The sequence below is a fragment of the Meles meles genome, chromosome 18 (assembly GCF_922984935.1).
Source record: "Meles meles chromosome 18, mMelMel3.1 paternal haplotype, whole genome shotgun sequence".
NCBI lineage: Eukaryota > Metazoa > Chordata > Mammalia > Carnivora > Mustelidae > Meles > Meles meles.
Genome location: NC_060083.1, coordinates 44,127,395 through 44,150,419, shown reverse-complemented (window position 1 = coordinate 44,150,419; position 23,025 = coordinate 44,127,395). Strand labels below are relative to the sequence as shown.

The 23,025-nt window shown below is 56.7% G+C and overlaps 1 protein-coding gene and 1 non-coding gene across 3 annotated transcripts in view; both read left to right on the top strand.

The window, feature by feature from the left end:
• Positions 1-1,177: 1,177 nt before the first annotated feature.
• Positions 1,178-23,025, top strand: part of ZNF385C (zinc finger protein 385C) — a 51,351-nt gene continuing 29,503 nt past the window's right edge. For both annotated transcript variants that reach the window (XM_045985930.1, XM_045985929.1), the window contains exon 1: positions 1,178-1,234. The gene's annotated coding sequence lies outside the window, so the exon portion shown is untranslated. The remainder of the gene's footprint in view (positions 1,235-23,025) is intronic.
• On the top strand, positions 16,607-16,713 carry LOC123930318. The gene has a single exon (XR_006816039.1). It is a non-coding gene; the product is annotated as a U6 spliceosomal RNA (small nuclear RNA).

The window sequence follows — 23,025 nt, the reverse complement described above, 5'->3', positions numbered from 1 at the left end:
GGGAAGTGGTAAAGGCCTAAATTTTCTGTTCTCATTTTAACAAGAAAGAAGAGAAAGGCAAGATCTAGGTTGATTCTTCAGGGAAAGGGCTATTTCTGTAGTAAGAGGCCCAGCAGGCAGGAGTCACCTTCAAGAGGAAGGGAGGGGGCTAGGGCAGAGATTTGAGAGCAGGATGGCGGTCCTTCCCGCCATCTAACCCCCTTCCCTCCTGCTACATCCTTGGTCCTGCCTAAGGGGTAGACGGGGAAATGAAGCCCTCCCTTTCCCCCAGCACCTTCTTTCTCCGGTCTGTCTCTTGTCTGATGGAGGCCAAAATTCCAGTTCCAGTCTCTCTGGTCTCCATCGCCCCAGAGGGTACCCCTTTCCCTAGGGGTCTTCCTCTTAATCTCCAGTGCCCCTCAGCCTTGGTTCCAGGACTCGCCCTTCTCCTGTTGTCACATCTCCGCCTCCTGGGGCCTGTCTTCTGCCCATCCGCTGCCACTTCACCTTCAGTTATCTCCCCTGCCAACAACATGCCTTTTGCAGGTCAATAAAATTAGCGACTGGGGCCGAGGGAGGGGGGCAGGGGCCCAGGGGTGCTAAGCTCAGTGGCCTTGAATGCGGCTGGACGCACGGAGTCTGGACGCCTGTCATTCCAGGGCTAAACGGTGACAGCTGAGGGGCTTGAGCTGGCGTTGGGGGCAGGGGCTAGTGTTGCAGGGAGAGATGGATGGAGGTTAAAGATGACCTGGGCACCTATGCCGCTGACCTTTGGATAGGGGGCCCTGACTTTAGACCGGGTGATCTGTCTCGCACCCACCTTGCCAGGCTGGGAGAGCTTTCTTGAGCTAGGATGGAAGGGAGAACTCGGGCCACGAGAGGTTCCAGGGCTTTCTTTTTCTGGTGAAGGGTCTTCATGTGGAGCCACGGCCTCCCGGCCATGTGGGCTATGCTGCCCGAAGCAGGGGGGTTCGTGGAGTCCTCAGACGCAGGCATCCTACCTTTTCAGCATTCAGTAAGTCAGAGCTCCAGACCTTCCCTAGTGGCCCTGAAGCTCTCCTCGCTTTCAGCCCACCTGAATGAACCCGCCCACCCGGCCCAACCACGACTCAGGGAGGGGCTCCGCCGCGGCTCCCCTTCCCGGACCCCGCCCCCGAGCCGGGCCCCGCCCCCTCCCCCGGCCAGCCCCAAGCCGCCGCGCTCCCGAGCGCAGCGAGAGCAGGTGGCCGCGGCGGACTCCGTCTCTGCCCTGCAGGTAAGACAGCGACGCGGACTGGTCCACGCTGAGGACCTCGAGGGCAGCGCGGGGAGAACAAGGCAGCCCCCACCATCTGTCCTGTGCCCTGGTCTCAAGACTGGGAGACCCCAAGGGACAGCGAGGACAACCCTTTGGCTCTGCGTAGGGACGCTGGGCAGCTAGCGGGTGGGACTAAACTCTGGAGAAGTTTGGAGGCTCCCGGCTGGTTATCCTTGATGCCCCGGTGGGCTCTGAGGGGTGAGAAGGGACAGAGCCGGGCATTAGGCGCGTGGCTTTCTGGAGAGCAGCAGGTTGGGGGTACTGACTGCAAGGCTCCCGGTGAGGACCCACTCACTGACTTGGGTTCCCTGGGCCTCATCCAAGTGCGGTATCCTCTCCCAACCCTTAGGGAGTGATGGGGGTGACCCAAACATCGTCTGTTCTGTGGGTAAATGAGGTAAGAGTGCGCAGCTGAGCCGGACCCGAGTTTTCTGGTAAGCCCCGGGGCAACCTCATCATTTGTTACACCTGGGTAACAAATTTATGTTGTGCGTGGGTGAGTGGGGGTGAGGGAGCCAGGGACCATCCAGACGATCTGGGGAGCCCAGAGAGCCTGGAGACTGCCTGTATCTTTTCAGTGTTCATGTCCCAGAGCCAGGTGGAAAAGGTGATCACCGAAGGAAGTCTTCCTGCGGACGCAGAGCGCATTTGTAGGCTCCATGCTGGGGTTTGGGTTGTAGGAAAGGGGTCCTGCCTCCTAGTACTCAAGGAGGGTTTCCTGGAAGAGGAGGTCTGGGGCTGACAGCTCAGATGTCATGCTCAGAGCCACAAAGGAGAGTCAGACTTTGGGCCTTGGTGCTGGGCTGGGGTAGAGCAGAGGACCCCAGACTGTAGAAAAAAGGGAGGTCAGGATGGTGTCCTCTGGATCCAGCCAGGACCCCACAGACCTTCTAGAGATCATCACAAGCCCAGGGACAGATGGAAATCCAACGGAGGCGGGAGGGCTTCCTCTGTATGTCTAGTTTCCCCGTTGTCTCCTTCCACCACACAGACTATCATTGTCAGGAAGTTCTTTCTTGTGTCTGACCTTCATCCCTTCTGCTTCTGTGCCCGCTTCTTGCTTCTGGGAGGCAGTGTGCTATAGTGGAAAAAGCAGGGTTGTTGTGGTCAGTTAGACTTGAGTTCTATCACCTGTACCTACTGTGTGATCTTGGGCAAGTTGCTTAATTAACCTCTTTGAATTTGTTTCCCCACCTGTAAAATGGGGATAATAATAGAACCCACCTCATAGGGTGGCCGAAAGGATTAAATGAGAATATGCAGGGAGAGCGCTCAGCATAGTGCTTGGCGCCTGGTGAGAGCTCAACAAGTATGAGTGTCCCCTCACGTGTAGGACAGCAAAGCCGATCTGCAGGGGTGGGGTGGGAGGAGGAGTTTTTTTTAAACTTGGCTGGAGAGAGCAATGCCCTTCACCACCACCCCCACCCCCTCCAGCCCCGTCCCCTGCTGGTCCCTGGATCTCAGCTAGACCCATCTGGGCTGCCCAGGGCCCCTCTCCTCTTTTGGAGAAGGAGGGGGGTGCCCAGCAGGGCAGGGGCCACTGGCAGCAGAGACCCAACTGAAAAAAAAAAAAAAAAAAAGCCTGTTGCCATCACTTCCCTGCCCTCCCTGCCACCAGAAATCCACAAGTTGGGATCAAGCTGCACTAAATTTTTCCAGGAAGATAAATAATACAAGTGACTAAAAGTCCTGTTTGGGGATTGTCCAAGCTGCCCTCCAATGGAAAGACAGCTTCAGTCCCTGGCCCGAGCTCTGGAGGCTGCTGGGGAAGGCTGGCTCTAGTAATCACCCTTAAACCTGAGCAGGGGAGGGAGAGCCTGTGTCCCCACTGGGTGATTTCAAGGGCTCTGCTTGCATCCCCCTCTGGCCAGCCCTCTCCCTGTGGGCTGAGGGGTCAGCAAGGCCAAGGAGATGAGGCTGTATGTCCCCGTCAAGATCACATTCCCCAGACCTGTGACTCGGGAGGTCCCTGCCCACATGGTCACCAGCTTGCTGCCAGCCCGTGCAAGCTTCTGCCCTGGGCCGGTTCTCAATGCAGGTTATGTCATTAGCGTGGGCTCCCCTGAACTTGAAGGGCCACCGATGACGGCTAAGGGGCAGCTCTTTGCCAGGCATGAGGACGGAGCCCAGACGTGAGGCTGGGCATCCACAAGCGTGCGTCAGCATCCCTTGCGGTGCAGAAAGGAGCTCTCCCCGCACAGTGTCGTTCTCCCGCAAAACTCCCTGGAGTCGGAGAAATCTTTATTGGAACCTGGTCTTCTAGGTTGTTATGAGAGCGTCCTTGTCAAGATGGGAGGTTAGGACACGTTGTCATTGAGAGTGTGTTGGCTCGATTTCTAACTTTTAAATATTTAGTCCTGGATAGGTGGGCCCCCACTTGTTCTCCTGCGCCAGGTCCTACAAATGTTAGGAGTGGGATTGGCAGCACCCATGACTGACGCTGCTGTTCCATGAATTCCCCTCCTGCTCACTCATTCCCTCCCCCCTCCAGCCCCCTCAAGCAGTACCCCTGCAAAACCAGGCTTAGGACACACCCCCCTGGACCGGAAAGGAGCTTCAAGGTGAAATGGAGACTGTCAGCTGTCACTAACAAGCAGTCCCCACTTGGGCTCACTGACCTCATTCTCCACCCCAAAATTGGGACAGATTTTTTTTCAAATGTCCTGTGATGCTTAAGTGGGAATGGATGAGAGGGAGAGAGTCGGTTATCTCCTGAGCACGGGGAGGGTGTGGACACTCTCTGGGCCCCAGGAGCTCAGCCAGGCTGCCACAGCAGGGGGGAGGGCTGTGAGGCTGTGTGCGTGGGGGGGTGTCAGGGCTGGACCCCACCACCCCTCCCACCACCCTTCTCGGAGAGAGAGGTGCCCACAGCCAGGAAGGGCCCGGGGGTCTGTAACGTGGGTCCTCCTGTAAGTTTGGATCTTGGGCTTTAGCTGGAGAAGCGTGTGGGGGCCAGCTGGCCAGGCAGTGGGGGTCATCCCTGGTGGGAATGAACGGCACATTGGTCTCGACTCCAGTAGAGTGCCCTGTGGCACCTGGACACGCCGTCTGTTCAGAGGAGAGACATGCACGACCTTTTTGTGGCCATCTCTGACGCTCCTCAACTCTGATTGGGCTCTTTGAGGACCAGAACTGCCACCTTGGCCCCCGCTGGCGCCCTGGAGGACTTGGTGGAGCTGGACGCAGGCACACTGACCCTCGGACACTCTTGTGCAGCCAGGCACACGTGTCCCCCCGCACGAGCTCACAGATGGCACTGTCCGCGCTGGCACACCCCTAAACTCTGCTCCGAGGGCAATGTCAGGGATGGGGCCCCTGCAGGCCCATGCTGACACGTGCACCTGGGCCACCCGCCTGCCTCCACCACAGCCACCGTGTCACCCTCCCCGATCGGTGACTTTTCATTCACCTTGGGTGACCTGCCAGCTCCAGTGGCCAAGGGTTGGCTTACTCGGGGGTGGCTGGGGCCAGACTCCTACAGAGCTTCGGTGCGGGGGACAGAAGACAGCAGCAGTGCCCTCCTGGGGCTCCCTGCAAACCTCACTGGACATTGGGTGCCTCTGCCCCTCCCCCAGATCTGTCTGGAGTGTCCCCAACCCCCGAGTCTCTTTCAGTCCGTCTGTCCCTGCTTAGCTCTGTGCGTCTCTTTCTGCCTCTCAGCTTGTGAGTGCATCTGTCCCTGGGTCTCCTGCTTGGTCCTTCCCCTGCGTTTATGCCTGTCATTTCCTTCTGTCCCTTCTCTTTCCCCATCTCTGGGTCCATCTCTTTTTCTGTGTGTTTTTCTTTCTCTCTCTCTCTTTTTCTCTGTGTGTCTCTGCCCCTCTGTCTCTATCACTCTCTCTCTCTCTCACACACACACACACCCCTCCCAGGCTCTCTCCTCATCTCAGCTCTGTGTCTCCAAGTGAACGGCATCTCTTGAGTCCGTCTTTCTGTCTTTACCTCTCTCCCTCTCTGCCTCTAAGTCTGGGTGGGTGTCTGTCCGATCCCTGTCTGGCTTACTCTCAGGACGTGTCCCAGAGGAGCAGGACAGCCAGGGTGTGTAGAGGGCGCCGAAGCACAGGGGGTGTGTGGTGGGGTGCTGTCCTCCCGTCTGGACCGCTCCACTGCCAGGGGTGGGGGGAGGAGGAATACCAGGCTCTGGAGAGGACGGACATGTCAGCCCACCTTCCCCAGCTGCTCGGTCAGGAACTTCAGAACGTGGGGGCTTTGGCTCCAGACTTCTTCTTCAGCCACGAGGTCCAGGGTCATAGCTGGGGAGAAGGGCTGGGGGTTCCGAGTCACAAAGAAGAAAGCCCCTTGTCTGTCTGGTTGATCCGAGCTGAAGGAAGGGTGTTGGGGACTTGGAGTCTCCCTCAGAAAAGGTACTGACCAGAGTGGGGCTGACTTGACACTTTTCCTCGAAGCAGCCAAGCTCCACGCACCCGCCCCAGGCCCCAGCTTCCTGCTCCAAACCACCAGCGTCCTCCCCGCCTTGTTCCAAACACTTCCGCCAACCGGCCCAGAGGTAGGGGCCTGCTCCGCCTCCTGCCCTCTCCCCAGGCCCCCAGCTCAGCCTGGCCTCTCCTCACTGCCTTGGCCTCTCGCACAGGAGCCGCTGTGTTGGCTGTTTGTTTTTTTGAGTAAGGTTCCCTTGGGTGGGGAGAGGACCGAATTCAGTTCAGATGCCCCAGCAAGAGGCCAGCCTGGGGCCTGCCGTGTCCCAGCACCGTCACTGCCCTCCCCCAGGCTCCCACCTGCCTCCCCTCCATCCTTGGACCTCAGACTTTTCTCCCCTCCTGGTCTCAGGACGGGCAGGGCGGGGAGGTATGAGCCATACTGCTCACACCCCCATCCCTCACCAAGGGGAGGGGAGCTCCCTGGAGACGGTATTGAGACCGTGTCCACGCCTGCCTAACCACTGTCAGGGCTGAGGCTTGAGTCAGGGCTAGCGCGATGCTTGGACAGAGAACTAGACCTCTGACAGGCTTGCGGCCTCCAGGGACCTGTCCCAGAACCATCTCCTTGGGACCCTGAGGTCTGTTCCCAGACCGTGGTACTGCACCGTGTACAGCACCATCTCGTCCTGCCCTCTGATCACCTGCAGAGTAATGAAATCCCCATCGAGGTGGAGTCCAGACTTGAAACCAGGTCTCCTCCCCGGCTTGGGCCAGAGCTACCCCCTGAGCAAACAGAACCCACTTCTCTCCACATCTCACCCTCCCCCACCTTCCCTCCGGACGTCCTCCCTGGCCTGCCGTGGAGGCTTCTGGTTCCCGCCCATGTGCCTCCGGTTGGAAAGGGAGTGTAGGGGCAGGTAGCATTCTCGTGACCTCGTTCTGAGATCTGCTGTCCTAGTTAGCAGCCTCCTGAGGGGAGAGGGACATGAGAAGCTTTTAGACATGGTTTCAACCATCTGGGTGCTAACTGGGAATGCGGCTGTCCCTAGGTTGAGGCTGGGACAATTATTCCGGGCCTTCAGGATGAGGTGTGGAGGTGGCGAGGCCAGAGGGGAGATCAGGAAGTTTCCCCAAATAGCCCAGCCCGCAGCCAAAAGTGGGAGCCAGGCGGTGGAGGGGGCAGCCCAGCTGGGGGGCAGCTGGCCATTTGGCACAGGGACCCAGGCCTTGGGAAGCTGGGCAAGGGGCAGGGATGAAGCAGGTCTGGCATTGTCTTCTCTTTTCTCTCTTGCTTATGGGTTCCTCTGGAACTTGGTATCATGAGTAAGGGGGGCAGGGGTGGTGATAGAAGGGAAAGGGTATGTCTCTGTCCTGTTCCTTTTTTCTCCCAAGGCCCCTTGTGAGCTCCAGCCCATTCCCCTGTCCCCCACTGTCATGACACTGATTTAGTCATTCATCCCACAAATATTTATTGAGCACCTACTTTGTATTACACTTGCTAGTCTTGCCCTGGGAATTCAAGGGGGGTATGAGATAGAATGAGGAAGAAGGAGGGCAAGGAGGCAGGAAAGAAATCCACCTTAAGGAGGGCAGTGAGGGAAGACAGCTCATGGAGGTGGTATTTCGGTATCAGCCATGAGAAGGCAAGGTAGGGGCCGGGAGGAAATGAGTTCTGTTCCAGACAGAAAGAAGAGTGTTTGAGAATGCTCCAAGGTCAGGGGCACCTCGAGGTGCTCCAGGGAGAGAAAGAGCCCAATGTGGCCAGAGTATCCTGAGCAGGGGAGAGAGGGGTACAAAAACATCAGAGCGGCACAGGATCTTTTGACCTGGACATTTGGACCCCCAGGATGTTTTGAATGCAAATATTTTAAACCAAAACACACGAGCACTGAAGACTTCTTTAGAAAGTGGTTCCCAGTTTGAACTCCTTTCACCCAACTTAATTCCTTGATCCAATTTTTCCCATTTTTTTCTATACGGTACAGCGGAACACATTCCCGTGTTTTCAAAAGTCCATTTTATTTTACTGAAATTATTTTCACCGGCGTCAGTGCTGTATAAATTTTGCTGTCGAGATTTGTTGCATCAATCAATTTGGCAACCCCCGAAGGCTCCTGACCTTAGTCTCAGCCATTGTGCGACTAACTGAGTAAATGCATCTGATTTTGGAAGAATCTATATTTTAAGAAACATGTGTGGCCAACACTGGGTTCTTCAGTCCATTTCAGTCAACGAGGAGTTTTTCTGTATCTGGTTCTAGCTGTTGTCAGCGTTAGCTCTACCGGTAACATCCGTAGCTGGAGAGGTGTGTTTGTAGCTCAGAAAATCTGTGGGAGGAATCCGGTGGAAGGGCGAGTTGGAAGAGGAGGAGGGTTTGGAGGAGATGGACAGAGGCCAGATCTTCCAGGTTGGGGATAAAGATTCTCCTGAGGGGAAGGTGAGGGAGAAGCCCTTGGAGGTTTAGGGCAGGAGAAGGACGTGATTGGATTTCCCTTTTTTTTTTTTTAAGATTTTATTTATTTATTTGACAGACAGAGATCACAAGTAGGCAGAGAGGCAGGCAGAGAGAGAGAGGAGGAAGCAGGCTCCCTGCTGAGCAGAGAGCCTGATGTGGGGCTCGATCCCAGAACCCTGGGATCATGACCTGAGCCGAAGGCAGAGGCTTTCACCCACTGAGCCACCCAAGCACCCCCAGATTTCCCTTTTTAAAGGCTCCTTCTGATGTGTGGAGAATAAACTGAGAAGGTAAAAGATGGAGAAGGGGGGCAGGGAGGCTGGTGAGAAGGCTATTATGCCAGTCCAGGTGGTAAAGAGAAGCCAACAGATTGAAGAAAGATTCGGGAGACAGAAAGGGTAACCAGAATATCCTCCACGTCATTCCCCACCCCTTCAGCCCCTGCCTGTCCCTTCCTCTGGGGCCCCAGACACCTTAGAGTCTGACCACCCGGAATTTGCACAAGGTGGAGACCCAGAGTGGGGTGTTTTCCTTGGGGCTGCCTCCCAGTCTGTCTCCTCGCTGAATGCAGCTGAGGGAGGGTCAGGGATACCCTGCTGAGGTGGGGGTGGAGGTGGGGGTGGGGGTGGGGGCTGGCAGGGGTGGGGGCAGCCTTCGCATCCGCCCCGCCAGAGCACGTGGCTGGAGAGGCCAGGACGACCGCAGGCCTGGCGGTGAAACAGCCCCAGACACAGGGTGCTTGTCTGGCCGTGGCTCTGAGCTCAGGGTGTGACCCTGGGCAGGGGTACAAAGGGTCCTCTGTCAGTGCCGGGCACAAAGCCCACCTGGGCCAGGCCGGACGCCTGAGGAGTGAGGAGTGAGGAGTGCGGGGGTACCAGGAGAGAGAAGGCTCCAAGGGCTGTACACATGAGGTTTGGGTGTCGGCTCTGGGAGTCCCTTCCTCTCCTTGAGCCTCAGTTTCCTCACCTGTAAAATGGAATCTTAATCCCTGCCTCCCAGACCTGCTGCGTTGTCAGGACCCACATCACTGACGGACGAAGCATCACCTTCACGGAATCGTGTGTTTTTAAACATTACTTAACAGACACGGAGTGGTTACCGTGTGCCTGTTTGCTGAACACTTAATGACTATTGGCTCATTTAATCCCCACAGTGACCCTCTAAGACAGGTACTATTTATTCTTATTTTACAGATGGGGAAACTGAGGCACAGAGGTGGCCAAGGTCACACAGTTAGATAGTGGCAAAGGTAGGACTGAACCCAGGCATTATGGCTATACCAGGTTGCTTCCCAAAAGAAAGAGGTGGCCATCATACCAGTCACCGGAAGTGGGGGGACCCTGATTCTTCAGCAGGGATAGGGGTGTCTTCTGACACCCCTAAGCCTTGCAGAACACAAGTGTGCAATGTCTCCCATCCCAGGGCTTGGCCCGCAGGGCAGGGCTAAGGGTACGAGAGGAGAGAAAGAAGTCAGATTCCACAAGAGGAGATGGGAGGAGGAGAGCTGGGAGGAGGGATGGAGCAAGGAGCCCTCGGAGCAGGTCACAACCCTGCTGAGCTGTGGGGACAGCTGTGCTGTGGGTAGATTTGGTATTCCTTCAGCTAGGATGAGGCATACCCTGCAGGGTGCCAGGCTGGGTGCCATGTGGGAGAGCCTAGGGTCTGGCCGGGCAGGAAGCATGGGCAGAATGGCACAGGGGTTCTGGCCAAGGGGCCGAGGGCAGCGAGGAAACAGATCCCAAGCCCACAACAGTGGGGCCCTTTGGGTTCCATGATCAGCCTAGGAGTACGCTCAGGACTTGACTGGGGGAAAAGAGGCGCTTCCCGGGCTGAGGGCAGAGAGGGGTCAGTGTGTCCCAGAGCAGCGGGTCGTCCCATGGGGACATGGCTGGAGTTCGTAGTGGGGGGTTTTCATTGCCAAGCTCGGAGCTCAGACTTTGTCCCCTAGATCTGTTCTTCCGAATCACCTGGGTGCTTGTTAGGCAGATGCTGGATCTCACCCCAGCCTGTAAATCTGACCCCCGAGGTTTGCAGCCTGGCCCAGGATGCTGGACAAGCTCCCAGGTCCCACTCACATGGACAGGCCCCTGGGAAAACTGCAGGGCAAGGGGTTCTCACCTTTGGCTTCACAGGATCACCTGGGCAGAATTTAAGATCCCGTGGTCCAGGTGGCACCCCAGCCCCGTCCCGTCAGGACCCCCTGGGAAGGGACCCAGCAATCAGAAGCTTTCAGAGCTGCCCCTGTGATTCCAGTGGGCCACCATGGTTGAGGACCCTGAGGCAGGCCTGTCCTTCACATCAGCCAGATCTGGGTTGAACTGCCCCCCTCCTGAGAGAGGCTTTTCCTGGTCACTCAACCTCCCTGACCTCATGTGGTTATCTCCTTAGAGACCATGACCCATGATACCCCTGGATCTAAAGTTCCATAACAGCCCCTCGGGACTTTTGTTTGGTGCTGGAGACCCTGGGTGAAGAATGGAGGGCCTGGCTTGTGGCTGGTGTCCAACCGATGTTTATTCTGTGAGTTCCTGAGCCCCTACTCTGCCAGGCACAAAGGGAGCATCTCCCTACATTGTCCCTGACTTTTCCCAACAACTGCATGATGTGGATACTGTGGGCCCATTTTACAGATCAGACAGGTGAAGCCACTCACCCAAAGTCTGAAGACTCCTGCCCTGGGCCCCACACTGCCTCCCAGCTCAGACCATTGAGCAGCCCCAGGGGCCGGACATAGGGCCTGCGGGGCCTGGGACATGTTGATGCAGCCCTTCCTAGGGGTGTTCTCGGAACATCTCGGCTGCTTTTGAAAGGCTTCCTTCATGGCCTGTGAGGGCCGTGTGCTTCCGCCCACCAGCCAATTTGAGGGGAGGACTCCTTGATGTGGTTGGCCCTTCTCCCTGGCCAGCAAGGTAGACCAGGGCCACCACACACCATCTCCCTCCTTCCTGCTCAGGGTGACCTTGGGATCTCAGGGTCATTTTTAGCCTCTCCCTGCCTCCATCCTTCTGGATCCAGCCTCTCATACTGAGGAAGGGGACAGCCCCCAGGGTCCAGTGGGGTGAGTCAGAGTGGGAGGATTCTGTTGCACAGACTAAGTAAGAGCATAAGGAAATGAAGGGTGAGTCAAGGAAATTCAAAGATCTTAATTTCTGCAACGTTGATCCTGGCTGGTAGTCAGGGCCTTTCCCGGCCCTGCTCTGAATGCAAGTCTTTAAGTAAGAGGGAAGGTAGCCAAGGTCCTGGTGAGGACCCCCAGGCCCTCAGCCTTTCCCTTCCCTCCCAGGGGCAGTATGGGGAAGTCCCCCCAGTAGGCCGACTGCCTTCTTGATTGCTGGTATTGAAGCAATATTCGGGGGAGGGGGCCACCCTGCTGGGGGCACCCCCAGTTCCCAGCTTCTTCTCCAGCTTTGGCCTCTCCTATACAACCCGGGCAGCTTTGCCAAGCCAGGCAAGGGGACTGAAATAATTTCCTTTGCGTTGGCAACAAACACAAGTTGGATAGAGCTTCGGACTGGGAAAGAGTGGGGACAGACCGGCAGCCCTGGAGGCAAGATGATGGGCAGGAAGGGAAGGGTTTGGTCTGGACATGGGGATGGGCTCCCTGGACGGGGAGGGGGGATTGTGGGTGATGTTTTCGGCGTCCCACCCAGGCCCGTGTGCCTGGCCTCTCTTCTTGCCGCATTGGTTTGCAGTGCACAGCTGGGAGGAAGTTCTTCCTGTAGTCTGATCACCGTCCTTCCCTCTGTAACTAACATGTCATCCTTCACTGTCATGGCTCTCTGTAGCTTGCAAAGTTTGGTCTATGTGTTGTTAATCTCCTCAGCTGTCAGCCTTGGGTCAGGGGCGTTATTATCCGTTATTGTCATTGTTATCCCCATTTCACAGACGAGGAGACTGAGGTGTGGAGCAAAGGGGCATGTTCCCAGGCTCGGGGTAGTAAGTGCAGAGTTATAATCTGATCAGTGCAGGTTTGCCTGATCCCAACTTACTTGGGTGCCCCGGAGGCCCTCCAAACTCCATTCCCCCAGACAACACTCACCCCTCTCCCCTCGGCTCCTCCCCCTGTTGGCTCACCACAACTCAGAAGCAGCCCAGGCCTGGAAGGTCATTCTGTCCATCCCCCTGCCTCTAGCCCGGTATAGTGGCCAGGATCTGGAGCTCATCTGGCCACGGTCCAAGAGAGGTGATGGTGGCAGTCAGGGGAGTCGAGGGTGTCAGCTGCTGCTGCTGCTTTTTGAACAAAGACTTTTAAAGTTTAATGTGATAATCTCATCCTGATCACTACAAACTGAGGACCTCATGCTCGTCCAAGAATCCATCACTGGCCTCACACGAGGAGCAGGGAGGCTCCGCTGGGCCCTCCTGCCTCCCTGCCCTGTCCTCTTGCAGACTGAGGTGGACTGAGCCTTTTGGTTTGGTTTTAGTGGGAAGAAGATGGTTCTAGATCATAGGAGGGATGAATTGGGTCTCCCTACCTTGAGACCTGGACAAGTGGACCCTGATCCTTCCTTTACATCCGAGAAGTTAGCATACTGGCCAGGTCAGAAAGAGCTGCTGGTGGGTCTGGGGGGGAGGCCGGTCAGAGGGCACAGGAAATCCACCCAGCCAGGGGCGCACAGCCCCCCCACCCCATTTTGCTGGCTGGGAAACCAAGGCCTGCTGCTGTGGCCTCCACATCATGCCTGCCCAGAAGTGAACCAATTAACACCGTGTCTGGTTCTGTGTTCCCAGCGCCTGTCTCATTATTTGGGGATTTATGTCTCGGTCACTGTGAAGGACAACTGTCCCGGTTTCCACTGGGGGGAGCCTGGCCAGCCCTGGAGCTCAGCAGGACAGGAGGTGGTGCCGTCCTGCTTGGGGCAGGATGGGGATTTAATTTCAGGGGGATTTGCAACCAGTGGGGAGCCGCCCTGGGCACATGGTGGCTCTGGGCTATTTTAGGAGGCAAAAGGCTGGCCCCGTTGGGGGAGGGATCATGGCGAACTGGTTCAAGTGTTTAGTGAGTTTGCCCTTTTGGCGACAGAACAGAAGGGAGCTGTGATGGATGGGACAGGCCCATCTGAGGTTGGGACTTCTCTTACCCTCCTGGAACCCAGGGACCCAGAACTGCTCTGCATACCCCAGCCCCAGTTGGGGCCATGAGCAGACTCGAAGCTGCTGGCTGGACAGGGGTCTAGGGCTCCTTGCCTGAGCCCCTTTGCCACAGGCTTTGCTTCAGCTGGAGCTCTTGGTATTATTACTATGAATGATTAGTATGACCATCTCATAATTTTGGGGTAGAAATTAAATTTACTGAATGCTCAGGGAAGGCCCCAGGGGACTGGGAAGAAGGTCAGCTTAAAGGCAGGCACAACCAAGCTCCTGTCCTGTGTAGGCCAATTCCAAGCGGGTACCATGGGCTACGTTAGTCCCATCCCGGTTCTGAGCCCCAATGCCCTGTCTCTCAAGCGGGGACCCTAACACCTCATTAATGATGTTCCTATTACTAACTGGATGCATAAGACCTCACGTACTCTGCTGGGATGGTCTCACATTACCCTGGGCTTTATTGTTATGTATTCTTATGTATTGTTATGTTATGTATTCTTATGTATTGTTATGTTATGTATTGTTATGTATTGCCCCGTTTATAGATAAGGAGACTGAAGCTCAGAGAGGGAAAGTCACTTGTCTCAGCCCACACAGCCAGAATAAGAAACCCAACCCATTTCTGGTTCTCCAAACGAGAGTCAGTCCGCTCCTCATATCCAGCAACATGGATTGGTTGCCTGTGGAACAGGCACTGTTCTAGGGCTGGGGATTCCTCATAGACAAGGCAGAGGAAGAGGAGATAACGGGATGAGACTGGGCTACAGTGAGGACTGAGCCCCGACTAGAGACTTGGTGGCTTTATCTGGATTAAGGGTCATTTTTGGGAGGGGTGGGGGGAAGACAATAACCCGGGGCCTGAGACCCTCCTCCGAGGAGTGGTAGGTGGGCAAGGGAGCACCAGCACCACCACCGGGCGCCTCCAGGTCTCATTATAATGAAGAAGCTTTCCGTGTTTCCTTCCTCCTCACCCTGCTGTTAGAGGAAACTAATTTGGGGACATTTTCAGATAAAGCCTTGAGAGGCATCAGGACCCGGAGCAAAGAGAGCCTAGGGCTTAGAGTCAACCACGTGGGTTTCAACTCCCCTTCTAGCTGTGTGACTTCAGGCAGTTGAACTGACCTCCCTTAACAGAGCCTCCCTTTCCTTATTTTCCAAGTATGGAGCAGAATACCTACCAACCTTTCCCGGCTATGGGAGGATAAAGGTGTGGGAAGAGTGCAGGGTACAGAAGGCCCACAGTTAAGGACGGTGTTTTGTCTGTGTGTGGGGTTGGGTTCTGGGGTGTGTTTTTCCTAGGTGTCTAGGTGAAACCACGTCTCTGCCGTGGCACTAAGCTTGCACCTGTGGTCCTGCTGAATGGTTTCAACAGGTCCTGGGCAGAACGGGAGTGCCAGCAAGCCCAAGCCTAGGTCTGGTGCTCACAGTTCAAGAAACCACTCTCTTGGCGATGAGGGGGGGAGGCTGAACTCGCCGGCATATCATGGGACAATAGTTCCATGAACCCCCCCGCAGTTCTGTACAGAGCTAACTCGAGAGTGCAGAAAAGTTAAGGGGTGGACAGCACTCATAGAAAACAGGGTTGAGGGGGCGCCTGGGTGGCTCAGTGGGTTAAAGTCTCTGCCTTCGGCTCAGGTCATGATCCCAGGGTCCTGCGATCGAGCCCCACATGGGGCACTCTGCTCAGCAGGGAGCCTGCTTCCCCTTCTCTCTCTGATGCATCTCTACCTACTTGTAATCTCTGTCTGTCAAATAAATAAATAAAATCTTAAAAAAAAAAAAGAAAAAGAAGGGGCGCCTGGGTGGCTCAGTAGGTTAAAGGCTCTGCCTTCGGCTCAGGTCATGGTCCGGGGGTCCTGGGATCAAGCCCCGCATCGGGCTCTCTGCTCCGCAGGGAGCCTGCTTCCTCCTTTCTCTCTGCCTGCCTTTCTGCCTAGTTGTGATTTCTCTCTGTCAAATAAATAAAATATTAAAAAAAAAAAAGAAGAAAACAGGGTTGAGGAAGGGGGGCAGTGATTCTCTCCCCTGTTCTGTTCTAAGGAGGACATTGGAAGCCTGAATCAGTTTAGAGGGACGGGACTAGGATAATAAAACCCCCAGAAACACATTTTTATTAATTGCTTAGTTCAGCTCAATTGGTCTCCACGTAAGTTCCTGGGCAGAAGGGAGTAAATAAAGACCTAGAACTACCCCCCTCAGTGCAGAGAGGTGGCTGGGGCAGGATTGGGTGAAGACATTTCAATACAATGTGGAAAGTACAGTGTTAGGGACCAATACAAAGTGTCCCGGAAGCACACAGGAGGGGCTTCCTGGAGAAGGTGGCCATGTCAGGGGTAGAATAGTTGAGGGAAATCGGTCTCTTTAGCTGGGAGAAGAGACCCCTTAGGAAGAAGCTGCCGGCCATGCTCAGTGGGCTGGGGAAGGTGATGTGTGTTTCTTCTGCGTGACCAAGGAGTGGATCTAGGACCCATGGAGGAACAGCATAGGAAAGTAGCTTTCAGGCCTGCATCCTGATGAGATTTCTGTCACTGAGAACCACCCAACAATGGAATATTCTGTCTTGGAAGGCAGGGAGCTCCCTGTCATGGGCATGTGCAAGCAAGCAGAGGCCAGGGGGTAGCTTGTCAGGGACAGGTTACCAAAGGGACAGGATGACCTCTAAGACCCCTTCCAAGAGCAACCGTGACTCTCCATGGACAGACACAGGATGTGGACTGTGCCGGGCAGAGGTGTGACAGGATCAAGTTTGAGGCCGGACAGCGAGGTGCACAAGACTGTGTGTGCCCAGCCCTGGGCTTTTTTATAGTAACTACTCTATTAAGATGTAATTCACAGAGCATACAATTCGCCCCACTGAAGTGTGCAGTGTAATATGGATTTGCCTTTAGAGAGGGGAGGAACTCGTGCATTCCTTCAACAACTGTTTACTGAGCATCTGTTAGCTACCATCAAGCTTTGTGCTGGTGCGGGACACCTGGGAGATAAAGGGCACGCCCTCACAGCGGAGACAGGTAAGTATCAGGCAGAAGATGGACATCTTGGGGGTTAAAAGGAGGAAAGTAGTCCAGGGCTGGAACAAAGAATAATAGGGCTGGGACAGTGGGGCCTGGGGAGGGGACATTGGAGCCAAGGCCTGAGCTACAAGGGAACAAGCCTGTGAAGGTCAGGGGAGCAGTTTCAGGGTTTCAGGTCGAGGGAATAGAAGGGGCAAAGGCCTCAAGACAGGAGTGAGCTGGTGGGTGTGAGGACCTGGAAGTTCTGTGAACCTGAGTGGCAGCCAGGGGCCCTGCCCCTGGGTGAGGCTTGGCCAGGGCTCCCGGTGGTGGGACTTTCCCTTTACAGGGCCTGGTAAACAGGAGGCCTGCCCTGAGCACAACGGGGAGTGAGTCGCATACAAGAGCCATTACTGTGCTCGCTTTGGCAGCACATATACTAAAATTGGAATGATACAGAGAAGATTAGCATGGCCCCTGCGCAAGGATGACACGCAAATTCGTGCAGCGTTCCATATTTAAAAAAAAAAAAAAAGAAGAGAGAGCCATTACTACCCCCGCCTTTCTTTGAGATTCACTTTCTTACCCTGTTATTGCCTCTCCATTAACAGAAAGATGGCAGAGCGCTCTCAGAGGGTTGCGCCTCCAGCCCCTGCCTACTGCCCGCCGCTGCTTGGCTTAATGCCCCTGCATTGTTCCGCCACTCTGGGCCGGACACCATGTACGGATGCCCTGGGAGAAATCAGGAAAGATCCCCAGCCACACACATGGGTGAAGTTTCCCCTGGCTGGAAAGGGATCCTAGGAGCAGTCTGGAGTCTCCTGCTTGGTGCTCGCTTCCTGTGTGACTTGGGCCAGTTACAATCTTTCAGTTTCCTGGTCTGTAAAATGGGGATCAAACCAGTTCAGGCAGAGTCCTCATGGGGATTGAATGTCATCCCTCCTGGCACCCAGTAGGTGCTCCCTGAATGTCAGCTTCTTCCTTTTCTCCCAGCTCCCCCACCCCCCCAAACAGGGGCAATTTGCTGGAGGTGGGGAGATCACAAAAGAGCCCTGGGAGGTGACCACTTTGGGGCTCCCTTCCCTGAGCTCTATGGCCCCCCAGATGCCAAGGGGCATTTGTGCCTTGCCAGCCAGAGGTAAGAATACTCACCGCTGAGCCCAGCCCTTCTGCAGGGAGCACTCCTGGGTCTCCCCTCGCCTGTCTTCCCAGGGATCCCCGCCGTGCAGCTCCCTTCCGGGGTCTCCCCTGTGCTCCTTTCCCAGCGGCACGGCAAGGCTGCTGCTGGCACCTGCTGGGAGCCGGCCGGCCGGGGGCGGGCTCGGGAGCCCCGCGGCTGCCCCGGGACTCGCAGGCCGGAACTCAACCGCCACGCACATCCAGGAGCCAGGAATCCGGATCGCCTGGGGGGGGGGGGGGTGCTGTGGGGAGCGGGTTGCAGTCCAGATCGGGTCGGGAGCGCCCTTCAGGTAGGCGCGGGCCGCGGGACCGCACTCCCGGCTCCCCACCCCGGACAGAGCTCCGCTGGGGCTGAGCGCCGCGAGGGGGCCCGCGCGCCAGCTGGGGGTGGCTCTGAAGGGCTGCGGGCAGCCGCAAGGACCCCGCCCCACCTTGTGCGGTGGGGGGAGGTGGGCGCGCAAGAACCGTGATTTAGCCAAACGCCAAGGTTGGGAGAGACAACAAGAATGATGGCAAGAAGGACTTCCCAGGTCCCCCTAAGGGAAGGGAGGCTGGAAACCACAGGGCAGAGAAGGCGGGACTCCCACCCTCAGGAGGGGACCATTGTCTGGAGACGGGGGGCTCGAGGAATAACTCACTTTCTTTTCCTAAGGAGTTTAGGGAAGCCCAGAATCCATCCATCCAGATCAGCCCCTGGGATTAAATAGAACAGAAGGAGTAGGGGTAGGGAGATCTCCTGTTGTCTTTTGGGGGGTGCAAAGAGCACACTCGCCAGCCCCCTCCATTTCCTATCTACCCTTTCCCCTTCAAGCCTGTAGCCTCATTTTAGCAGAGGGCACAGGGGGGCCCTTCTGACCTGCCTTCTACCCACAACTTTCGAACAGTTTGGGAATCTCAGCCTTCCTCCCTCTGGCTCCCTGGATGGACACCCTGGCCCTAGCTTGGAAGTGTTGGTCGTGGAGCCCTCTTGGGCAGGGAATGGGGCTTGGGAGGAGCTTCTGCTTAGCCTGTGGAGAGCTGGGCCGGGCAAGCAAGCTGTGGATGAGGGGGCCCGGGCACAAGATCCTGGGCCCTGATGCTAAGAGCGCTGGAGGTAAGGGGCTGTCCTGCACAGCAATCAGGTTTCCCAGGCCTGGCCTGGCAGCAGAGCCTAGAAAACGGGGTACCAAGGCTAATACTGCCTTCCTAACTGCCCGTCCCCCTCACCATCTTTGAGGCAGCTTCTCTGTGTGGTCACTGTGGTCCCTGTAAGGAGAGTTGCAGGTTAGATAGCAAGAAGGACTTCCTTCCTGAGGGTGGCGTGAGGCGCTTTTGAGGGAGCACCACTGCCTCGGAGAGGCAGCTCCCACCTGTGGGGGTGTCAGGATGGCAGGAGGTCCTCTGGGCCACCCAGCCTATAGGGATGAGGACAGAGCAGACTGGGGGAGGGGAGGTGGTGGGGGGTGGTGACCTCATCTCTGGGCCGTGGCTCTCCCTCACCTCCCAGGCCCTCTCTCTCCCTTTCTTGGAGCAAGCCTTGGCTTTCAGCACTTCTCAGCCAGTTTACTCCTAAAATCCCCGGCACCCCGCATCTCCAGGGGAAGGTGATGGGCTGCCTCTGTCACCGCTTTGGATGGGAAGACACACGTGCCTGCTTTGGTTTGCCCAGTGGAAACCCCCCCACCCCCCGGGCCCTGGCACCTGGAGCTGCTGGTGCCTTGGCACAGTGGGGAGGTGTGGGCTGGGGGTTGGCATGGCCATCCTACTCCTCTAGCGGGGAGACTTAGGTGTGACCTGGCTGTGATTCCAGCTCTATGAGCCCACAGAATGGCGGGGGGAGATGCCACCCTGTGGTGGCCAACCACTGAAGTGGCTAATTTCCCCCTTCCTCACCCTAGAGAGCTGTCAGCCTTGAGAGAGGGGAGGTGACAGGAAAGACCAGTAGACTCAGTGGTGGCCCCTCAGGGGCACTGAGTGGGCAGCTGGACCCCGGAGGGCCCACGCTCTGCTAGAACAGGAACAAACAAGGCCTCTCTTCTTCCAGACACTTCTCTCTGCAGCTGGGTTGGTGGGGAGGGACAGGATCCCCAGGAGCTGGGGATGCTTTGAGTGAGTGGGACGGGGGCTCCCAGGCTGTGCACCCCCGCTCTGTGTCACAGGATGAGAGAAGACTGGTCCCACTCACCTGCCTCTCCTTTCGACTCTGAGCCTCAGTTTCCTCACTTGTAATGCCTCACAGGGCTGTTGGGAGGGTTAATGGAGGCTGTTTGCACAGTGCCCAGAGGGTAAGGGGCACCCACCAGGGGCAGTTCTTTCTCCAGACCTACCCTGCCTTTCTCTGGTGGCTGAGACAGAACAATACAGCCCGGTCTTCCCTGCAGCCCCACCTCAGAGGCAACTGCTTGGAGGTACAGGGACAACACTGCCTGCAAAGGACCTAAGAGATTAGCCCAGCCCAACCCCCTCTCTGTAAAGAGGGAAAACTGCAGCCCAGAGGGACAGGGACCAGCCCCAGGTTGGCCAGTCAGCCGGGCTCCCTTCTCAGAGGCAGCTCCTAGGACCTGGCTGGGGAAGGTGGGAGGGTAGAGGTTGGCAGGCTTGGGGGAAAATACCAGAGTGTAATTGGGCTCATTAAGGATTTAGTGAGGGAGCCCTTCATGCCTTGCCAAAGGCTGGGGACAGGCCTAGAACCTTCCTCTCCCGTTAACCCTCTGGCAAAAGTGGCTCTTTCTTGAGGACCCCTTCCCCAGGCTACAGCTGAAACAACACCCCGCTCTGTGCTGTATGGCTTCCAGGGTCCCTTTCCAGCCAGCCCTCTTGGGACAGGCAGGCGGAGAGCTCCACCCTGCTGCCCTGCCCGAGGGCCCCGCGGAAACCCAAGCCCCGAAGTCCACTCATCACTCAACAGAAGTGGTGGAGGTGGAGCCCTGGGGCCCTGCCTGGGTGCTCCCTCCATCCCCTACCGGCTCCAGGTCCCTGTGAGCCGACAAATAGGCAGACAGGCAGCAACCCTGGCCTCCACCAGCTCTGGTGGGAGCCTGCCTTTACATGGTGGCTCCCTCCCCCATCAACCCCAGCTCCCTGCTGCAGCCTTGGCCTTCTCTTAGGGAAGGTGGGAGCAAGAGAGCTTTGTGCAAATCTCAGTCAGACACCTGGGTACATCCATGCTCTTTTTCTGTGCTTTCACTTGGTCTTATCCAGAACTCAGTTCAGGTTCAGTTCTCTCCCCTTCAAGTCCCTCTCTCCCAGCCTCTCTGGCTCCAGCCCCTTCTTGCCAGGGTGTGGCCCCTCCCTGCCAAGCACTCTGCACCTTTTAGGGGCTGAGCACCCCCAAGTCTCCCCAGGAGTCTTTCCCAGAATCTGTAAAACCCTCTCCCCACCCAGAAGTTCAAAAGAGGACTTAGCAGGCTTTAAGGAGAGGGGGAATGGGGCAGTGGTTAAGGACTTGGGCTCCAGGATCAGACAAGTGTAGGTTCCCCATCTATCTATGAAACTTCTCGATGCCTGTTCTCTAATCTAGGAAGTGGGATAATAGGTTAATAATAGTGCCCACCTCACGGGCTTGTTATGAAGCTTAAAAGAGATCCTATGTGCAAAGCACCTGGCACGTAGTAAGCTCTCAATAAATGCGGTCATAGTTCTAAAGAGGTGGGCTGGTCAGCTGGGTAAAGAGGGAGGCAAGGAAGTTTCTTCCCTCTTCACTGTTTTCCACGTCCTTTTTTATTTTTTAAAAAGATTTTATTTATTTATTTGACAGAGATCACAAGTAGGCAAAGAGGCAAGCAGAGAGAGAGGGGAAGCAGGCTTCCTGCTGAGCAGAGAGCCCAGTGCTATTCAGGGCTTGATCCCAGGATCCTGAGATCCTGAGATCATGACCTGAGCCAAAGGCAGAGGCTTAACCCATTGAGCCACCCAGGCGCCCCTCTTTCCACGTACTTTGAAGCAAGTCCACTCCCCTCTTCTGGGACTCAGTTTCCTCTTCTGTTAAAGAGAACATGGGAGACAGGTCCTGTCCTGGTGTAGGTCCAGTGAGGGTGAGTCATGCTGCTGCTTTAGGGGGGCGAGGGCAGGGGGTGCTGGCCAGCCGAGGCTCACGGCAGGCGTCAGACAGATGCGTGTGTGCCCTCAAAAGTGTCCACCCCTCCCCAGTTTCTGGCTGGGAGTCATAGCTGGAGCGTGGCTCCTCAGGGGACAGCTGGGAAGGCTGGGTCAGGTCGGGCAGGTTACGGCAGGCCGGCAGCCCAGCCAGGGAGTACAATTAGCACCGAATCCAGGCAGGCCCCATGAGCCCAGAGGCTGTATATCACAGAGGTTTAATCAGCCCCCTGGCAGATACTTGTCTGCTCTCTTGGGCAGTGTCCTTAGCCCGCCTGTCATAAATGGCACCAAGATTTCAAAGTCTCCCCATCCCCTCACTGGCGGGGCAGGCCTGGCCAGGAAAAGTTCATTCCCCTGAAGCCTCTTCCCCCACTGGCAAGCTGGGGACCCCCTCCCCCCCCAAGAAAAACCACTTGCAAGCGGTACTTTTTCTGGCTTCTTACTTCTGCTGGGAGGGTAGGGGAAGACTTGTGCAGGCAGGAACAGAGCTCTGATGACCTCCCCCTGGAGGTGAGACAGTGCAGAAAGTAGGTGGGGACTCTGGGCCGCCCAGGAGGGGATCGCTCACAAGATGAGGGCAGTAACCTCCCAGGATGCCCTCTGTGGGCAGGACTGTGCCCTGTACCCCCGACACAGCGCCTGGGAGGTTGGCATGGCTCGGGCTAGGGGCGGCAGGAGTACGGAGAAGTGGGGTCCTCCCGCCAGGAGGGGTATGGCCTTCCCCCCACCTTCGCTTCCCGCTAGACGATCGCTGCGCCACCTGGAGCCTATCGCTGGTACTGCACCCTCGCCGCTCTACCTGGCTTCCGGGACCTCTGCCCCTCAAGCCACCGGGCACCTCCCAAAGCGCAGGGGTCAGACCTCCCATGCACCCTTTCCCTAGGGCCACGGCAACAAAGTACCACGAACCAGGTGGCCTCCACAACAAAAACATATTGCCTCACAGTCCTGGGAGCCACAGGTCCGAAGTCAAGGGGTCCTCAGGGTGGATTTCTTCTGAGGGCTGTGAGGAAGTCACATGTCCCTGAGCTCGGGAATTCTCTGTCCCGGCAGAGGAGGTGAGGGAGGCTCAAGCCAGGCTCACAGGGAGCACCCCCCCCCCCCCCCCCCCGCCCCGTGTGCAGCCCCGGCAGAGAGCACGCACACAGATCCAGGAAGTGAAAACGAAGACTGTTCAGTGTGAGGGAGAGAGTTGGCAACCCCAGAAGAGAGCAGGTGAGAGCCAAGGAGTCAGGCAGGAAGGTTCCAGAGAAATGAGTTGGAGCAGAAAGATGGTGTGTGGCAGCTGAGGGACCTGATAGGGAGGTGTGTGTGTGCACGTGTGTGTACATGTGTGTGTGAGTGTATGGAAAGGCTGTGTTCCGTAGACGCAGGCAGCAGGGCCCAGGTCACTACTGAAAATAACAACTGTTGCCACGCCTGGGTGGCCCCCACAGCGAGGGACATCTGGAGCCACGTGGGCCAGGGGTGGGGATGGTTTCACACGCTGTCAACGTTTGTGAATGTCACCGGCCGGGCACTGGGCGTAGGGAGGTAGGGTTTCTGCAGTCAGCCCTCTGGCTAGCGGCTACAGTAAGT